This window comes from Oryctolagus cuniculus, chromosome 3 (genome assembly GCF_964237555.1).
Source record: "Oryctolagus cuniculus chromosome 3, mOryCun1.1, whole genome shotgun sequence".
NCBI classification, from domain to species: Eukaryota; Metazoa; Chordata; class Mammalia; order Lagomorpha; family Leporidae; genus Oryctolagus; species Oryctolagus cuniculus.
Window position 1 is genome coordinate 40,255,014 of NC_091434.1, and position 19,549 is coordinate 40,274,562.

General features: G+C 37.2%; 1 long non-coding RNA gene across 1 annotated transcript in view; it reads left to right on the forward strand.

Annotated features, from left to right (window-relative positions):
- Nucleotides 1–18,718, forward strand: part of LOC103348812 (uncharacterized) — a 48,974-nt gene extending 30,256 nt beyond the window's left edge. Inside the window, exon 4 of the long non-coding RNA XR_517115.4 lies at nt 18,574–18,718. This is a non-coding gene — a long non-coding RNA (uncharacterized lncRNA). The remainder of the gene's footprint in view (nt 1–18,573) is intronic.
- Nucleotides 18,719–19,549: the final 831 nt, after the last annotated feature.

Below are 19,549 nucleotides of genomic sequence, written 5' to 3' on the forward strand. Positions count from 1 at the left end.
CTCCTGGCTTTGGCCTGGCCTGACTCTGGCCATTGGGGAGTGATCCAGCAGATGAGAGATATCTTTCTCTCTCTCTCTCTCTCTCTCACTGTGCCTTTTAAAATAAGTAAGCAAATCTTCATAAAGAAAACTTCTTTAGGTCATTCATATAGTAACTAGGAGAGGCATCTAGAAGCCAGGAGCCTGGAATTCTGTCAGGGTCTCCCACGTTGGTGCAGAGGTCCAAACACTTGGGCCATCCCCCATTGCTTTCCCAGGCTTATTAGCAGGGAGCTGGATTGGAAGGGGAGCAGCCAGGACTTGAACAGGGCACCCATATGGGATGCTGCCACTGCACGCAGCAGCTTACACCACAGTGCCACTCCCTGATAGTGATTTAACTGATTTTTCTCCCCACCTCCCCATGAAGAGAAACTCCAGTTTATCCCTATTTGTAATTCATTTCAACATTTGTTTACTTCTTATGAACTGATTATAACATCTGCCTATTCGCTCATGAGAATGGAGTAAAATAAAATCCTTAATGTGTGTGTTTTTATATCTGCATGAGAGTGGTTTCTTTTTTTTTATCTTTTCATGAAAATTATCTTTTAACATTTTTGGAGGTTCCACCAAGATGAATTCACCTACTAGAGCCAAGTACATTTTGTCACCAAGGAAGTGCACCTCAAGGGCCAATTAGGCCCATATTTTCCTGGCTCCCAGAGGTAAATCCAAACCTGCAAGGGAACTTTATTACTTTCTGTTTTTCTTATTTGAATTTTGACTAGGTTGACTTTGGTTTGAGCTTGTTTATAACCATTAAGTTATTCCCCATTGGGAATTTGGTTTTATACTCAGATTATTTGTTGAGTTTTGTGAACAAATTTAAAGTTTATAGAGATCTCATCTCTATTGGCAAAGGATGACAGAACATCTGGTTTGTTAGTCTTTCCAACTATCTATTTTAAACTCAAATCAACAAATTATACCCATTGGGAAAAGAATAGCATTTTGATACAAATTAGCGAGTTTTATAATTCTATGTTCACTCTTAACCATTACTGAAATTTTAGAATGGAAGTTATAAGCTCTATTTGCATCTATTTGCTGTATTTGTATCTATATCAGAAGGGCTTTTATTTCTTTTTGTATTAAAATATAATAATATAGCTTATAAATTTTGAATAAAAGAACTCTTTTGATTGGATTGTACAGATAAATTCTTATATAAATTGGCTATTCCTAAAATCCCAGAAAATAATAAAATTGGACCTCTAATATTTCAATATGCTAGATTTGAAAAGTATTCTCAATGGAAACGAACTGTGAATTTTTTTTAAGAATTCAAGTTCACAAAATTTGTATAAATCTTCAATAAGCAAAACATTTAATTTTTTAATAAAAAACAACTGCTTATTCTATGACTTATGAGTGTTAAATACAAGCAGTTTTTTACTTGGGTATATTCTCTAAACTTAAATTTACTGATCAAAGAAGCTAGCATTATTTAATGCTTAAGGTTATGAAAAATGTAAATTTTTATTTAACTAAATTGATTCATTATCCTAACTAAATTTTATTTCAAAGTAATTATGTTTCTTAGTATGTCAACTTTGAGATAATTTCCTTGAACTGATGTTAAATTGAGTTTATTAATGGGTATTTATTGGATGTCCAGGTCATTTCTAAGTAAGACTGAATAGTGAAACATTGATTATTAAGCATGTTTTAAAATTTCCCATTTGCTTCTTATTTTTATATGCTATAGGGAAACAATATGTTGGAACCTGTTAACATTTATTTTTGCCACCTTGCACAGTTGTATAAAGTATGGCTATATAAAAAATTTTTTTATGTTCATGACCTCTAAAGGACTGCAAGATTGCTGATGTCTAGTCCTTCATGGTTGACCATCTCTCTCACTGTCTCCCTCCTCCCAGTTATCTTTGTGAAATAGAAGTTACTTCAGTTAAAATTTATAACTAACATATGTAAATGACACTACTTAGGGGCTGTAATTTCAGAGAAATACAACTTGTCCTGCTGTTTTTCAAGGAAAAAGAGAACAGTTTTGTTCTAAAGGAATAGGGTGGGTTCTCTCCCCCCCAACTTCATTTCCCAGACTCATTTTCTATTTTCAAGCTTATGTATGTTGATTTTATTATGTTTTATATTACTTAAGAAAATAAGGGTTTCTCACTGTGTAAAGAGTTAAGCTTATTTTTTATAATCATCTTACTGTTTATTTTTTTAACTTTTATTTCGTAAATATAAATTTCCGAAATACAGTTTATGGATTACAATGGCTCCCCCCCCATAATTTCCCTCCCACTCGCACCCCTCCCATCTCCTGCTCCCTCTCCCACTCCATTCACATCAAGATTCATTTTCAATTATCTTTATATACAGAAGATCGATTCAGTATATATTAAGTAAAGATTTCATCATTTGCACCCACACAGAAACACAAAGGGTAAAATACTGTTTCAGTACTAGTTATAGCATTACTTCACATTGGACAATACATTAAGGACAGATCCCACATGAGAAGTAAGTACACAGTGACTCCTGTTGTTGACTTAACAATTTGACACTCTTGTTTATGGCGTCAGTAATCTTCCTAGGCTCTAGTCATGAGTTGCCAAGGCTATGGAAGCCTTTTGAGTTCGCTGACTTTGATCTTATTCCGACAGAGTCATAGTCAAAGTGGAAGTTCTCTCCTCCCTTCAGAGAAAGGTACCTCCTTCTTCGATGGCCCGTTCTTTCCACTGGAATCTCACTCGCAGAGATCTTTCATTTAGGTCTTCTTTTTCCCAGAGTGTCTTGGCTTTCCATGCCTAAAATACTCTCATGGGCTCTTCAGCCAGATCCGAATGACTTAAGGGCTGATTCTGAGGCCAGAGTGCTATTTAGGACATCTGCCATTCTATGAGTCTGCTGTATATCCCGCTTCCCATGTTGGATCGTTCTCTCCCTTTTTGATTTTATCAGTTAGTATTCGCAGACACTAGTCTTGTTTGTGTGATCCCTTTGATTCTTAGACCTATCAGTGTGATCAATTGTGAACTGAAATTGATCACTTGGACTAGTGAGATGGCATTGGTACATGCCACCTTGATGGGATTGTGTTGGAATCCGCTGGCACGTTTCTAACTCCACCATTTGGGGCAAGTCCGATTGAGCATGTCGCAAATTGTACATCTCCTCCCTCTCTTATTCCCACTGTTATATTTAACAGGGATCACTTTTCTGTTAAAATTTCAACACCTAAGAATAATTGTGTGTTAATTACAGAGTTCAACCAATAGTACTAGAACAAAACAAAAAATACTAAAATGGATAAAATATTACATTGTACATCAGCCGTCAGGACAAGAGCTGATCAAGTCACTGTTTCTCATAGTGTCCATTTCACTTCAACAGGTTCCCCTTTGGTGCTCAGTTAGTTGTCGCTGATCAGGTAGAACATATAATATTTGTCCTTTGGGACTGGCTTAATTCACTCAGCATTATATTTTCCAGATTCCTCCATCTTGTTGCAAATGACTGGGTTTCATTGTTTTTGACTGCTGTATAGTATTCTATAGAGTACATGTCCCATAATTTCTTTATCCAATCTACTGTTGATGGGCATTTGGGTTGGTTCCAGTCTTAGCTATTGTGAATTGAGCTGCAATAAACATTAATGTGCAGACAGCTTTTTTTGTTTGCTAATTTAATTTCCTTTGGGTAAATTCCAAGGAGTGGGATGGCTGGGTTGAATGGTAGGGTTATATTCAGGTTTCTGAGGAATCTCCAGACTGACTTCCATAGTGGCTTAACCAGTTTGCATTCCCACCAACAGTGGGTTAGTGTCCCCTTTTCCCCACATCCTCTCCAGCATCTATTGATGGTAGATTTCTGAATGTGAGCCATTCTAACCGGGGTGAGGTGAAACCTCATTGTGGTTTTGATTTGCATTTCCCTGATTGCTAGTGATCTTGATTTTTCATGTGTCTGTTGGACATTTAGATTTCCTCTTTTGAAAAATGTCTATTGAGGTCCTTGGCCCATCTCTTAAGTGGGTTGTTTGTTTTGATGTTGTGGAGTTTCTTGATTTCTTTGTAGATTCTGGTGATCAACCCTTTATCTGTTGCATAGTTTGCAAGTATTTTTTCCCATTCTGTCGGTTGCCTCTTCACTTTCCTGACTGTATCTTTTGCAGTACAGAAACTTCTTAATTTGATGCAATCCCAAATGTTAATTTTGGCTTTGACTGCCTGTGCTTCTGGGGTCTTTTCCAAGAAGTCTTTGTCGGTACCTATATCTTGCAGGGTTTCTCCAATGCTCTCTAATAATTTGATGGTGTCGGGTCATAGATTGAAGTCTTTAATCCATGTTGAGTGTATTTTTGTGTAAGGTGAAAGGTAGGGGTCTTGCTTCATGATTCTGCACGTGGAAATCCAGTTTTCCCAGCACCATTTATTAAATAGACTGTCCTTACTCCAGGGATTGGTTTTGGATCCTTGATCAAATATAAGTTGGCTGTAGATGTTTGGATTGATTTCTGGTGTTTCTGTTTTGTTCCATTGGTCTATCCATCTGTTTCTGTACCAGTACCATGCTTTTTTGATAACAACTATGCTGCAGCATGTCCTGAAATCTGGTATTGTGATGCCTCCAGCTTTGTTTTTGTTGTACAAGATTGCTTTAGCTATTCGAGGTCTCCTGTGTTTCCATATGAATTTAAGCATTATTTTTTCCAGATCTGAGAAGAAGGTCTTTGGTATCTTGATTGGTATTGCATTGAATCTATAAATTGCTTTTGGGAGAATGGACATTTTGATGATATTGATTCTTCCAATCCATGAGCATGGAAGATTTTTCCATTTTTTGGTATCCTCTTCTATTTCTTTCTTTAAGGTTTTGTAATTTTCATCGTAGAGATCTTTAACATCGTTGGTTAAGTTTATTCCAAGGTATTTGATTGTTTTTGTAGCTATTGTGAATGGGATTGATCTTAGAAGTTCTTCCTCAGCCGTGGCATTGCCTGTGTATACAAAGGCTGTTGATTTTTGTGCATTGATTTTATACCCTGCTACTTTGCCAAATTCTTCTATGAGTTCCAATAGTCTCTTAGTAGAGTTCTTTGGATCCCCTAAAAAGAATAATATCATCTGCAAAGAGGGATAGTTTAACTTCTTCCTTCCCAATTCGTATCCCTTTAATTTCTTTTTCTTGTCTAATAGCTCTGGCTAAAACTTTGAGAACTATATTGAATAGCAGTGTTGAGAGTGGGCATCCCTGTCTGGTACCAGATCTCAGTGGAAATGCTTCCAACTTTTCCCCATTCAATAGGATGTTGGCCATAGTTTTTCATAAATTGGTTTGATTATATCGAGGAATGTTCCTTCCATTCCCAGTTTCCTAAGAGTTTTCATCATGAAAGGGTGTTGTATTTTATCAAATGCTTTCTCAGCATCTATTGAGATAATCATATGGTTTTTCTTCTGCAGTCTGTTAATGTGGTGTATCACATTGATTGTTTTGCGCACATTGAACCATCCCTGCATGCCAGAGATAAATCCCACTTGGTCTGGATGGATGATCTCTCTGATGTGTTGTTGCATTCTATTGGCCAGAATTTTATTGAGGATTTTTGCATCTATGTTCATCAGGGATATTGGTCTATAATTCTCTTTCTCTGCTGCATCTTTTTCCAGCTTAGGAATTAAGGTGATGCTGGCTTCATAGAAAGAATTTGGGAGGATTCCCTCTTTTTCGATTGTTCTGAATAGTTTGAGAAGAATTGGAGTTAGTTCTTCTTTAAATGTCTGGTAGAATTCAGCAGTGAATCCATCTGGTCCTGGGCTTTTCTTTGTTGGGAGGGCCTTTATTACTGTTTCAATTTCTGTCTCAGTTATGGGTCTGTTTAGGTTTTCTATGTCTTCCTGGTTCAATTTAGGTAGGTTGCACATGTCCAGGAATCTATCCATTTCTGATAGGTTTCCCTGTTTCCTGGCATACAATTCCTTGTAGTAATTTCTGATGATTCTTTTTATTTCTGTGGTGTCTGTTGTTATGTTTCCTTTTTCATCTCTGATTTTATTGATTTGGGTCTTTTCTCTTTTTTTAGTTAGTTGGGCCAATGGGGTGTCAATTTTGTTTATTTTTTCAAAAAACCAGCTCCTCGTTTGGCTGATTTTTTGTAATGTTTTTCTTGATTCAATCCTGTTGATTTCTTCTCTGATTTTAATTATTTCTCTTCTCCTACTAGATTTGGGTCTGGTTTGCTGCAGATTTTCTAGATCCTTGAGATGCATCGAAAGCGCATCTATTTGGTGCCTTTCCAATTTCTTGATGTAGGCACCTATTGATATAAACTTTCCTCTTAACACTGCTTTTGCTGTATCCCACAAGTTTTGGTATGTTGTGTTGTTATCCTCATTTACTTCCGGAAAATTTTTGATTTCTCTTTTGATTTCTTCTATGACCCATTGTTCATTCAGCAGCATGTTGTTCAATCTCCATGTGTTTGCATATGCTCTAGGGATTCCTGAGTTGGTAATTTCCAACTTCATTCCTTTATGGTCTGAGAAGCTGCATGGTATGATTCTAATTCTTTTGAATTTGCTGAGACTTGCTTTATGGCCTAGTATGTGGTCAGTCCTAGAGAAGGTTCCATGTACTGCTGAGAAGAATGTAGATACTTTCTGTGTAGGATGAAAAGTTCTGTAGATATCTGTTAGATCCATTTGGGCTATAGTGTTGTTTAAATCTACTGTCTCCTTGTTGATCTTCTGTCCTGTTGATCTGTCTATTTCTGAGAGTGGAGTATTGAAGTCCCCCAGTACTATTGTATTGGGGTCTAAGTCTCCCTTTAAGTCCGTTAACAAATTTTTTGATAAGCTGGTGCCCTGTAGTTAGGTGCATATACATTGATAATCGTTATATCTTCCTGTTGAATTGATCCCTTAATCATTATATAGTGCCCCTCTTTGTCTCTCCTAACAGTTTTTGTGGTAAAGTTTATGTTGTTCGATATTAAGATGGCTACGCCCGCTCTTTTTTCATTTCTGTTGGCATGGTATATCTTTTTCCAGCCTTTCACTTTCAGTCTGTATGGATCTTTGTTGGAAAGATGTGTTTCTTGTAAGCAGCAAATAGATGGGTTTTGTTCCTCAACCCAGTCAGCCAATCAGTGTCTTTTAACTGGACAGTTCAGGCCATGATCTTTGTTGGAAAGATGTGTTTCTTGTAAGCAGCAAATAGATGGGTTTTGTTCCTCAACCCAGTCAGCCAATTGGTGTCTTTTAACTGGACAGTTCAGGCCATTAACGTTCAATGTGACTATTGATAAGTAGTAACTTTGCCCTGCCATTTGCCAAAGATATTTTCTAATATATGCTTTGAACTTCCTGTGATCTTTTGCTGTGAGGTTTCCTTCCTTTACCTTCTTTCATATTGATGACCGTGTTTCTGTGTTTCTTTGTGTAACACATCTTTAAGCATGTTTTGCAGGGCTGGATGAGTGGCGACAAATTCTTTCAATTTCTGTTTGCTATGAAAGGTCTTTATTTCACCTTCATTCATAAATGAGAGCTTTGCAGGATATAATATTCTGGGCTGGCCTTTTTCTCTCTTAGTACCTGGGCTATGTCTTGCCATTCCCTCCTAGCTTGTAGGGTTTCTGATGAGAAGTCAGCTGTGAGTCTAATTGGACATCCTCTGAGAGTAATCTGACATTTCTCTCTTGCACATTTTAGGATCTTTTCTTTACGTTTCACTGTGGTGAGTTTATTTACAACGTGTTAGGGTGAGGATCTCTTTAGGTCATGTTTGTTAGGGGTTCTATGAGCTTCCTGTACTCGGATGTCTCTGTCCTTCTCCAAACCAGGGAAATTTTCTGCTAATATCTCACTAAAAAAGCCTTCTAATCCTTTCTCCCTCTCCACGCCTTCAGGAACTCCTAGAACCTGAATGTTGGGTTTTTAAATAGTATCCTGTAGATTCCCGACAATTTTTTTAGATTTCTAATTTTCTCTTCTTTTCTTTGGTTTGACTGTATACTTTCCTGTTCTCTGTCTTCTAAGTCTGATATTCTCTCTTCTGCTTCACCCATTCTGTTTTTAAGGCTCTCTAATGTGTTTGTCATTTGATCTATTGAATTCTTCATTTCATTATGATTTCTCATCACTATCACAGTTTCATGTTCTACTAGTTGTTTCATTTCATTTTGATTCCTCCTTAATATTTCATTTTTGCGAGAGAGATTTTCTCTTGTCCATTAAGGATTTCTGTAGTTCAAGAATTTGTTTTTGAGAACTTCTTAATGTTCTTATCAATTTTTTGAGATCTGCTTCTTGCATTTCTCCTATCTCATCATCTTCATAATCTTGAATTGTGGTGTCTTTTTCATTTGGGGGCGTCATAGTGTCTTCCTTGTTACCTCGGTTTTTGTGTTTGTTGTTTGGCATATTGGAGATATTCTTTGGTTTCTTTGCTGTGGTGTTTTTTCTTGTTATACTATGACTCTAGATTAAGTGGACTGTCTGCTTTTGATGGATCCTTAGAGGCTGTGATGGGTGTGGCCAGTGAGCTCTGGTTCTTCAGGGTTAAGGGTGTGTCAAAGGTGACTCACCCAGGTTGTTCTCTCTCTAGCTCTCTCTCTCTCTCTCTCTCTTTTTTTTTTTTTTGACTCAGAAGGGAATTAATTCTGCACAGCTGAGTGGAATTGAGGGTAGTTGATGTATGAAATCTGGCCCCTGTGGGTATTCGACTGCTCTCTCTACCCCAGGGACCACACAAAGGGTTTATGCAGCCCTCTGTGTGATCTCAAATTTCATGGCAGTCTCTCACCCTGTTGCCAAGGTTACCGAGTTTGTGTACTCGGTGAGTTCTCTCACCCCCCCTCAGATTTTCACAGTCTCAGTTCATTAGCTCCACACTTTTACTAGGTCCTAACCTCCTGTTATTTCTCCCCACAAGAGTCAGGTTTTTCTGCTTGGCTGATGGCGGGCGCCGCTTTATGTATGTTCAAAATGGCGCGGGCTCTTTGTCTTGCTTGGCTTGTAAGGTGAGTGGAGAGAGAGGCTAGTGTCCGTGCCGGTTCCCCTTATTTATTCGTTTTTTTCTCTCCTTCAGTCAGCGTGGTGAGCTTTCCCCAGTGGGGCTTTCGTTCCCTCTAGGCTCTTTCTGCCTTTCCCCGCCAATGTCTCGGGTTACCGAGGTTTTTGTCTCACCTCCCCTTCCAGTGCTGGCGCGCAGACTCCACGGCTGTCCTCCGCACCATGGATGTCCTTGCTCTCCCTGTAGGTCCTCCGTGTCACATCCACTAGATCCGGGAGAGTTTCCTCTGCAATTTTTTCCCAAGCCTTTTCCTGAGACTACAGTAACTCCACTGTTATTAAACTATCTTTTCCTGGACTATCAGTGCGCGTCCTCACTATTCCGCCATCTTGGCTCCGCCCCAATATGTTTGGTTTTAAACTTGATTTTTAGTTAGACAATGATAGTTCTTTGTTCCTACAAATAGAAAATACTCAAAGTCTCATTACTTCTCTTTTCTCTTCTAATTTTCTGTAAAAATGATTTCACTACTTACTGTTTATTTTTCTAATGATTTACTGTCACTTTGAAAATGAGGAGCCAAGTAGTTCTTAAGTACCCATGATCTGATTAGAATCTTGTGATGTTCTTTTATTTTGACATTCCCAAAGTTGAATCGTACAGGTAAAATGAAATGAAATAAAACTTTCATGATTTATTTTACATCTGAAACTACCTTTGAAATTTTCCAGAAAGACTCCTGGAAAAAAAAATATGAAGGATTGTTCTTTCATCTTGTAAAGAGAAGTGCTAGAAATAATTAAATTTATTTGACATGTTATTGTTGATGAGCTATGTGTAAAAAGTTGTCATCACAGAAGAGTTACTTAGTATCCCTGGGTTAGATTTGTATGGATAAAATGACATTAATATAAACATTTCATAATAGCTTCATATAAGGTTTTTAGGGATTTGTTAATGTCCCCACTGTGTTTTTATCTTCAGTTTCCTCATGCTGCTTTGCCTGGTATTAGATAGCATGGGCTATCAACCATATTTTCAATTGTGTTTAAATGTTTAACCTTTAATTTCAATCCAGTATTTTCTAGGCCAGTAGTTTTCAATTAAGAATCCAGATAACTTGTCTATAGATAGTATTAATATACAGATGTCTGGGAACTACTCCAGATTTACTGAATCTTTTTACTTTATATTATTATATATTATTCTATGCTCTTGACAAATTAATGATGTTTTAGGTGCCAGAATTTTTCTCTGTTAAGATTATGCTCATCCATTTTTATAAATTAAATGTAATGGTTACTGTTTTCTTTAAAAATAGTCCTAATTATTATGCTTATAAATTTTTTGGCTAAAACTTTTTTTGGATTGACTGATTTTGCATGCTATAGAAATAATCAAATTACTTGGTTGTATTATTCTTGTAATAAACTCTCATCAGACTTTTTACTTTTGAAAATTATAAGCATGTTAAATCTTTTATTGTCTGTGTTTCTGTTGTGTGTTGCTTTGTTTTTTGCTTGTATGCTTTTTTTTTTCTCTTACACTTCCCTGAAAGCTCTTGTAGTCAATTTCAGTCCACAGTACTTCATCTTCGATAAAAGATCTCAGAGTCCTATGTAAAAAGACTGCCAGGTACTTTGGGGCACAGGCTTCTGGTGGCATTTTTTAAAATTTATTTTTATTTTAATTTATTTATTTATTTGAAAGGTAGAGTTACAGAGAGGCAGAGGCAGAGAGAGAGAGAGAGAGGTTTTCCATCTGCTGGTTCACTCTCCAGATGGCTGCAGTGGCCAGAACTGCGCCGTTCTGAAGCCAGGAGACAGGAGCTTCCTCCAAGTCTCCCATGTGGGTGCAGGGATCCGGTGACGGGGCATCTTCCACTGCTTTCCCAGGCCTTAGCAGAGAGCTGGATTGAAGTGGAGCAGCCGGGACTCTAACCAGTGCCCATATGGGATGCCGGCACTGCAGTTGGCGGCTTTACCTGCTCACCACCTTGCCAGCCCCTTCATTGTTTAAGTAAATTTGAAACCATCCCAGTGAACTACATCATGATTTACAAGGCTTTGGTCAAGAAGGTGATGGGTTCATGGGACTGCTAACTGAAGATCCAATGGAACAAGAATTAATTACGTAAGACTGAGTGAACTGATGAGGGAAGATGACAGCTTTATTCTGGAATATTGCTGATGCTGTCTTCATGTTCTACGAGGGTATTTCAAAACACTTCTGAAAAATGAAATTAAAGGATAAGTTTATTTTGGCAAAAGTTTTTTGAATACATGCACAGTATGTATTTTTATAAGATGTATTTTCCATAACTTTTTTTGGAAGAATCCTCATTTGCATGCATACACAAGAGGGAACTCAATAATTAGTAACTCAAAGAGGGGTGATTAGAGCTTAGGATTTATATAGTATTTCAATAAAGAATAAGTTGTTAGAGAAGTGACAAGAGGGGCCGGCGCTGTGGCACAGCAGGTTAACACCCTGGCCTGAAACGCCGGCATCCCATATGGGCGCCGGTTCTAGTCCTGGCCGCTTCTCTTCCGATCCAGCTCCCTGCTATGGTCTGGGAAAGCAGTAGAAGATGGCCCAAGTCCTTGGGCCCCTACACCCATGTGGGAGACCCAAAAGAAGCTCCTGGCTCCTTGCTTTGGATTGGCGCAGTTCCGGTTGTTGTGGCCATCTGGGGAGTGAACCAGCAGATGGAAGACCTCTCTCTCTGTCTCTACCTCTCTCTGTAACTCTGTCTTTCAAATAAATAAAATCTTTTTTAAAAAAGAGAAGTGACAAGAAAAAAAAAAGAAAAGAACTTTGAGCTTCCAGGGGCAGCAGATTATGGGAAGGCAAATATTTGGGAAATTACGGATAAGGCTTCCTTGAATGACTCTTACTCAGTGCACTTTTGTCACTTCCTGGTCCAGGAAGTAGAATTTATCTTCTGCTTCAGGCAGATGAGAAAGCAGAATGCTCATCCTGTGTCTACTTTTTCTCAGTTGCCTTTATCTCAAAATGGTCTTTATTTCATGAGTGGCGTATTTGGGGGCAGCCTATGCTGAATGCTTTCATTCTTCTATTTGAAAATTAAAGAAGTCTCATATATTAAAGTTGAGTTAGTAGCTGCAGATAGAAATTTGAGTAAAAATATACCCCTGTCATTCTGTTAATTTTTTTTCTGGTTGTTTTGTATATATTCTCTTCTTTCCTCTCTTGTTCATCTTTGTGATTTGGTGGTGTTCTGTACTGCAGTGATTTGATTGTCTTCTCTTTTGTGTATCTGTTCTGCTGTTGAGATTTGTACTTTTTGTACTTCTGTATGTTTTGATGACAGTAGTTATCAACCTTCTAATGTAGAACTCCATTACGTATTTCTTACAGGACAGACCTAGTGGTGATGAATTCACTTTTTCTTTTGTCATGAAAAGTCTTTTTTTGTTCATTTCTAGAGGATAGCTGTGCTGGATATATAATATTCTTGGCTGGCAATTTTTGTCCAGAACTTTGATATTTCATCCAAATCTCCCCAAGGGCAATATTGATTCTGCCAAGTCTGCCTTAATCTAATGGGAATTTCCTTATAAATGACATGATGCTTTTCTCTTGCTCTTGTAGGGGTTCTTTTTGTCTGGTATTTTTGAAGTTTGAGCATAATTTTCCTCAGAATCTTTTTTGGTCAGATATAATGGTCCTTTGAGCTTTCTGGATCTGGAAGCATGTATCTTTCCCAATGTTTAGAAAGTTTTCAGCAATTATTGCATTGAGTAGGTATTTCATGCCTTTCTCCTTTTCTTCTCCTTCTGGAAAACTCATAGTGCAATTGTTTACTTGCTTAATGGTGTCTTGTAAGTCTTGAAGGCTTGCTTTATTGTTTTAAAAATTTTTTTTTTGTCTAACTGAGTTATCTCAAGGGATAATCTTCAAAATTCATTCTTCTAGAAATTTATTCTCACTCAATTTTACTCCAAGCCTGTCAACTCTATTTTTAATTTCATTTAGTGAGTTCATTAGCTCCAAAGTTTTTAACTGGTTCTATTGCTTTTTGTTGGTGATATCTCTTTGCCAAATTTCTCTTTCATATCATGAATTAGCTTTCTAACATTGAATTGTCTTTCTGTTTCCTCTTATCTCATTAAGTTTCCTTAAAAATCATTCTTTTGAATTTTTTCTCAATTAACTTCTATTTTGTATTTTTTTTTGCCAAAGAGTTATTGTGTTCTTTTGGAGGTATTCTGTATAATTTTTTTCATGCTTTTTGTGCCCCTTTGTGCATCTACCAAATTTTTAGGCTACCTTTCATAATAAAAGACTTTTTGCTGTTGGTCAGATATGATGCCCTGGTTTTGGTTCTAGATGGGGACTTTAGTGTACCATTCTTGTAGTTTCTTCAACTGTAATCAACATTAGGTATGTCTTTGGTGTCTCAGTGGCCTAGGCTGCAAGAGTTCTGTGATTGTGCCACCACCAGTTGAGATATAGCTCCCTTACGCACGGCAGGTTGGCTGGTAGCTCTGAGAGTAGTGCACCTGGTTACACATATCAGGTACTTGCTGGTTTCTGTGAGTTGTGTGAGCTTAGGATCACCCCTTTGGGGCCCAGGTGAGTGTGGTACAGATGTCAGTAGTGAGGAATACTGTCTGTCAATGACTGAGGGCTGCAAGGGGGGCTCGTCTATCCCCCTGTGTCTAGAACACCTGTAATTCTCTGATAGATGCCTGAGTAACTTCATGGAACTTCCAGGAACTGACCTGCTTAGGCAGGTCTGGCTGTCTGTTTCCTAGGGCTGAGAGTGGGTGGGCATGACTGAGCATCTACTTCTCAGGGCCTCCTTGGGCCAAGCTAAACTTGTCTTGGGGCCATGTGAGGGTGGGAAGACCTGCCCTGTTGCTTCTTAGGGGCTTCAGGAGGCCAAGTCAATCAAGAAAGTCTGCTTGGCTGCTTCCCCAGGCCATGAGGCAGTGGACGAGGCTGCTTGTCTGCTTCCCAGGCTTCTGTGGGCTGAAGCACTAGCCCAGTTGTCTCCCAGGGCAGGGTCACCTTGCAGTTTTAGAGCAGGCACATGAACAGCAATACCTTGTTGATTCCTGGAGAAAAGAGTAGGTGGTTGAGGCTTGCCTAGGTGTTTCCAGTGTAGGATGACGGTGGGCAGGATTGTGTGACTATTTTCTGGGGGCATGTATGCTGAGCTGCTCAGGGTGTGGTGCCTGAGTTCTTCCTGGGGCCATGAGTAGGTGGGGCCTCTTGGGTATTTCACAAAGCTGAGTCAATAGTGCTGCTGCTAACAGCTGTCCAGTTGCTTCATATGACCCCAGGTAGGCATGATCTCAAGATGACTCCATGAAGCAAAAGCCTAAATAGAGGAGGGCACAACATGGGCTGGGCTGTTTCTTCAGGGCAGTGTAATGGTGTGGTAACCCAAGTGGGCTCAGAGCCTGAAAAGGCCATAGAATTCTTAGTTTCCTTCTTTATAAGGCTATCAAGTATTTCTGTTCTGCAGTTTCTAATCCTCACTTTCCTGTTCAACTCCACAGTGGACAGACTCTTTCTCTTCATCGCTTTGATATTGGAGGAGGCAGTCTTTTGGCTGGCTAGCAAACATGCTTCCAGAAGCTCAGTCTGTGGATTCTGGCTGGGAATAGGAGCTGTGTGGGGCACTCAGTTAATTCCCTCTTGCCACCTCAAGCAGGAGGCATTTCTCTCCACACTGTGTTGCTTGAAGTTGGGATGTAACATGGACAATTCTCCCAACATCTTCAGTGGGTATTTTTATAGCTATACTAAAACAGGTACTGTGGGCTCTCACCTGGCTACCTTACTCTTGTAAAGGTTGACTGGTGCATGAGTAGTTATTCAAATTGGTGTCTCTGTGGGGAGATAATCGGTGAAAGATCTCACTTCTCTGGATTCTGTATGAGAAAAAAAACCATGTATAAATTAAACCCTATAATTTGGGGTTTTCTGTCCCTTACAAGTTGACCTAATCCTAAACAATAATTACTTCTAATGTTCTAGTGATAAATAATAATGATTTTCAAATTATTTATTTATTTATTTGAGGGACAGAGAGATGGAGATGGATGGATGGATAGATAGACCTACAGAGGGAACTCCAACAGGCTAGTTAACTTCCCAAATGCCCACATTTGGGACCAGGCTGAAGCTGGAAGCTGGGAACTTAATCCACGTCTCCCATATGGGTGCCGTGAACCCAATTACTTGAGCCATCAAAACTGCCTCCCAGGACTTAAAGCACGAAGCTAGAGTCAGGTACCAGAGCTGGGTATCAAACCTGAGTAATGATTGTGAAAGCTCATAAAACTATCTGGCATCATTTCAGAAACCTAAGTAAGCAATAAGGATGTAGAATTTTAATGACAGTTAATAAATATGTTGCTATTTTTGTTTGTACTCTATTACAATTATTAAAAGTATATTTTTATGGTTAGTCATCCTACATAAAAATTTCTCAAATGTAAAATAAAAAATACCAACTTAAACTAAATGAAAATAACCTGGGTCCATTACTAAAATAATTATTTCTGACTCTTTGGTAATCTTTTAAAGACAGCTTCTCTGTGTCAAAAATAAAATAAAAATGTTAAGAATGAGTAATACTTTGAGACATTAAGGGACTCTGTCTTTTCCTGAAGTTTCCAACCTGGACTTTATTGCACCAAGACAAATGTCCACATCCTTATAAAGTATTCTGGTGGTTTAAAGTTGGAATGCAAAAATTATGTTGTAATATGCATAAAACTGGGGCTAATGGGAAGAAATGACCTTTTGGAGAAAGTTCAAGCATCAACTAAAAGTGTCATCGGATTAGTTTATCATATCTATTAGTTTATCTAGTATCATTATAATGGACACTTAGAAGTCTGTCTTCTGAAGAATGAAGGTAAAAATTCTGCATTTTCTGTTTTAGAACTTGACATTTTGACCTAGTTTTAAAAAGTTTTTCACATGTATTTAACATGAACTTTTTTTGTGAAAAAACTATGCATGGATTTCAAAAAAATGTCTAGCAAAATAAACTACCTTTAATTCAGTTTTCCCACAAACACTTTGAAGTACTCTTTTCTGTTTAAGGAGTAGGGAAGTAAAAGAGAGTTGTATTAGGGAACCAATAAAGAACCAAAGAGAATTTGGTTTTTAAAAGGAAAATTTAATGTGGTAAAGCTAAGATAACAAATTTTAAGGAACTCCTTTCCTCCTTGCTATTATTTTTGAATGTGAGATGCATTGAAGAGGCCCAGGTAAGAAATTGACAACTGGACATCAGTGGAGTAAATGCAAGATTACATTTTTGTTATTTAGGATAGACACTACCTATATTTTCCTAAATATATATGTATTTTAAAAATATAAATATAAGTTTAGTTTTATGAACTTAATAAGTATATTTCCTGCCCTTATTTAGCATAAATTCACCTGGGAATCTTGAGGTACTCTCTAAAGCCATTAGAGCTACTGCAAACAATCACACAAGGATTTCATTTTAAGATCTTCCCGAGGGGACAAATTTAGTGAAAGCACAATTTCTAATTTTCCTTCTGTATAATGCCAGAAGACCAAACTGACCCTGTCGAGATTTGATCCTTTACTCAGTGATTTTTCACCTGAGATTTGGACCATTTAATGGTGCTTTAAGTACTTTAGCAAGGACATTCTTACACTGCATTTCTAATCAAGGAAACATAAAACAAGATCTGTCCTTAAGCTGTTTTACTTTGCCTCATAACGGTCTCCATTTCCTTTCATGCAGCATTATCTTGATAAATTGCTGTTTTTAAAGATCACTCTTTTGCTCGGAAGGAATGCAATAAAACAGACACTAAGGGTTATTGTAGAGGTTGAGAATTTGGCTAAATTTTGTATAAACCCATTGTATGCTATATTAATATTTTACACTATTCCTGATTTTACCCTTTCTAATTTTTGTACTAGGTAATTTAGCATATTAAGACTGGTTGGATTCTCCTAAAACTAAAACATACACTTCAGCTAAACTAGGACTAAAAAGCATGCAAGAATATTAACATGCTCAGAAAAGAGCATAAAACTGAAACTGAGGAGAGAGAGAGAGAAGGAAAGGAAGGAAGAGAGAATGGGAAGGAAGGGAAGAACCCTTTAAGTCAGATCACAGAACTTGAATTCACGTGTTAATTATTCCCAGTGAAAATTATCGTGGTAACTGATTTATATCAGTATGTTAGAATTTGAATCACTTACCTACATTCATCTCTAGAAATCTAGCAGTAGTTTAAAGAAAACTTACATGGTAATTTGTCTCTACTTAATACACTTGGAGGAACACTTCAAAAACACTACATATAAACAAAATACAAAGGCGCATCCCTGAAGAATGCAAGTTTCTTAGAGTGGCAATAACAATTAGTATAAAAAGAGCAGCTTTGGATCCAGTGGGTACTACCGTTTCCTCAAAAGCAAAGGAGCAATTTGAAGGAAAGCTATCGAAATTATTCACCTTATCAATGAGTTGGTAGTTAAATAATACCCCACACTGATTTTGAAATAACAGCGGGTATAGCAATGCTACTACATAGGGCAAGTATAAAACATTTCTGACTTCATTTATATTTACCTAATCTTTTCTTCTTGTCAAGTTTTTTTTTTTTACCATCAAGAAGAACACACCTGTCCCTTTGTTAGTTCATTTTTACAGCATTAGATTTGTATTTCTACTAGAGGATTTTAAAACTGCTTTGTAATTACAAAGAGAAAAATGATGAATTCTTATTTAAAAATAAAGTTAATGTCATTCCCAAAATCATGGAGAAATTTAGAAGTGGTGTTTAAAATAGAAATTTAGACTACTGACTTGAAATCCCATGCTCTGACCACTAGACCACACGCCTGCCCAAGGATACTTAAAATTTTTACTGAGTTATTCTTCCTTGTAATTAGATGCAGTGATTAGAGTGTCTTTTGCATTACTCTGCATTTTTCTTTTAAGTCAGGGTTGTAAGCCACATAGGGCACTGTCCCTTACAAAACTAAACAAGGGATTTTCAGTTTTGTAATACAATCTCCTGATATTTGTTTATAGGTTTCACACATCAAAAAACAATGAAATCTGTAATTTTTCAAATTACAATATTCTCATTCTCTAAGTTATGTGCCTAGGAGAATTTGCAGATCTTTTGAAGAGAATGTAATCATTATGCTTGCAAAATGTAGGCTTTCATATTTGGGTACAATTACAAATCAAGGCCTTTCCCCTCATAATAATAAGTTTCTCAAAATTGTGGGTTTTCCTCATTTGAAAATAAATTAATGGGAATTTTAAAATATAATTCATCTAGCTATTAAATCTTTTGAATATTTAAAATTAGAAAGCACTTCTATTCTCAGTCTCCAAAGAAGCAATGACAAAAAATGCTTTATATTATGTCATATCATAATTGAATTTTTTGATTGGGGGATAAAAATAAAAAGCTAAAATGAGTTGAATTTAAATTGAAAGAAACCTTTTATGTTTTACACAAAATATTTTAATTATTTTCTTTCTTTTCATTACAGATATATAGTGTGTGACTCAAATGTTGAATTTATTTCTATCAAGTACCTGTCAGGAAAGAGAATCAATTTTGAAGCAACAAATTTCAAAGAGCTGCAGATGGCTTTCAAAAGGAATTTGAATTAAATAGCATTCAATGTTTCAAAAGCAGTGATACCTTTTATAGCTATAAACATCAGTTCTTAAATTAGAGATTGATCTATGTGGGAGATAATTTTGCACTATCATTATTCATTTTCAGATAATACATGATAGTTATTAAATTATATAGTGGTTTTCTGCAGAGATTTATGCATTTTTTAGTGCTGTCATCCAATTAGAAATTTCATTCTTAAAACCATGGGTTATGGACATGTTTTTTTTTCCCCTCTATTAATACCATATTTTGAGATGAAAATTTGGTTATTCACATTTTCTCATACCTACTTACAGTAATCTGCAGGGTGGGGAAGTGGGATGTAAGGGAGTGAGGGTGGCAATAGGTACATATAAAACTTATTAACTCCCATATAAAGTGTGGGCTTTTATAATTTTTTGATTTTTTTAAAACCATTCATCATTGCTTCACATATTTACTTAGTCACTAATACAGTTTTTTGTGTGTGTGTGTGTGAGCATATAAAATGTTTCCCAGGCAGAAAATAAAGTGAAATCAGGAACAACAATGCCCATTCAAAGAGGTGGTCTTCCAAGTAATGTCACACTGCCTCCTCGTCACAACTCCAGTAAATAAGCTGAAGTCAGGCAGGGTCATATCTAATTTCCTCAGTACTGTTCCATACTAGGGCAACAAATGAAGGAGGGAATGAATAGAATAATGGTCACTTTTTAAGCCAATTTGCCAAACTCATAGTCACAGGTACAGTGAAGGTAACACCACTGATTAGTGAGTGATGCAGGAAGTACATACATGAACCTATTTGGGAAAATGGAGCCTTGCTGGGATCAGGGAATCCTGAGGCCAAATTCTTTAATAGT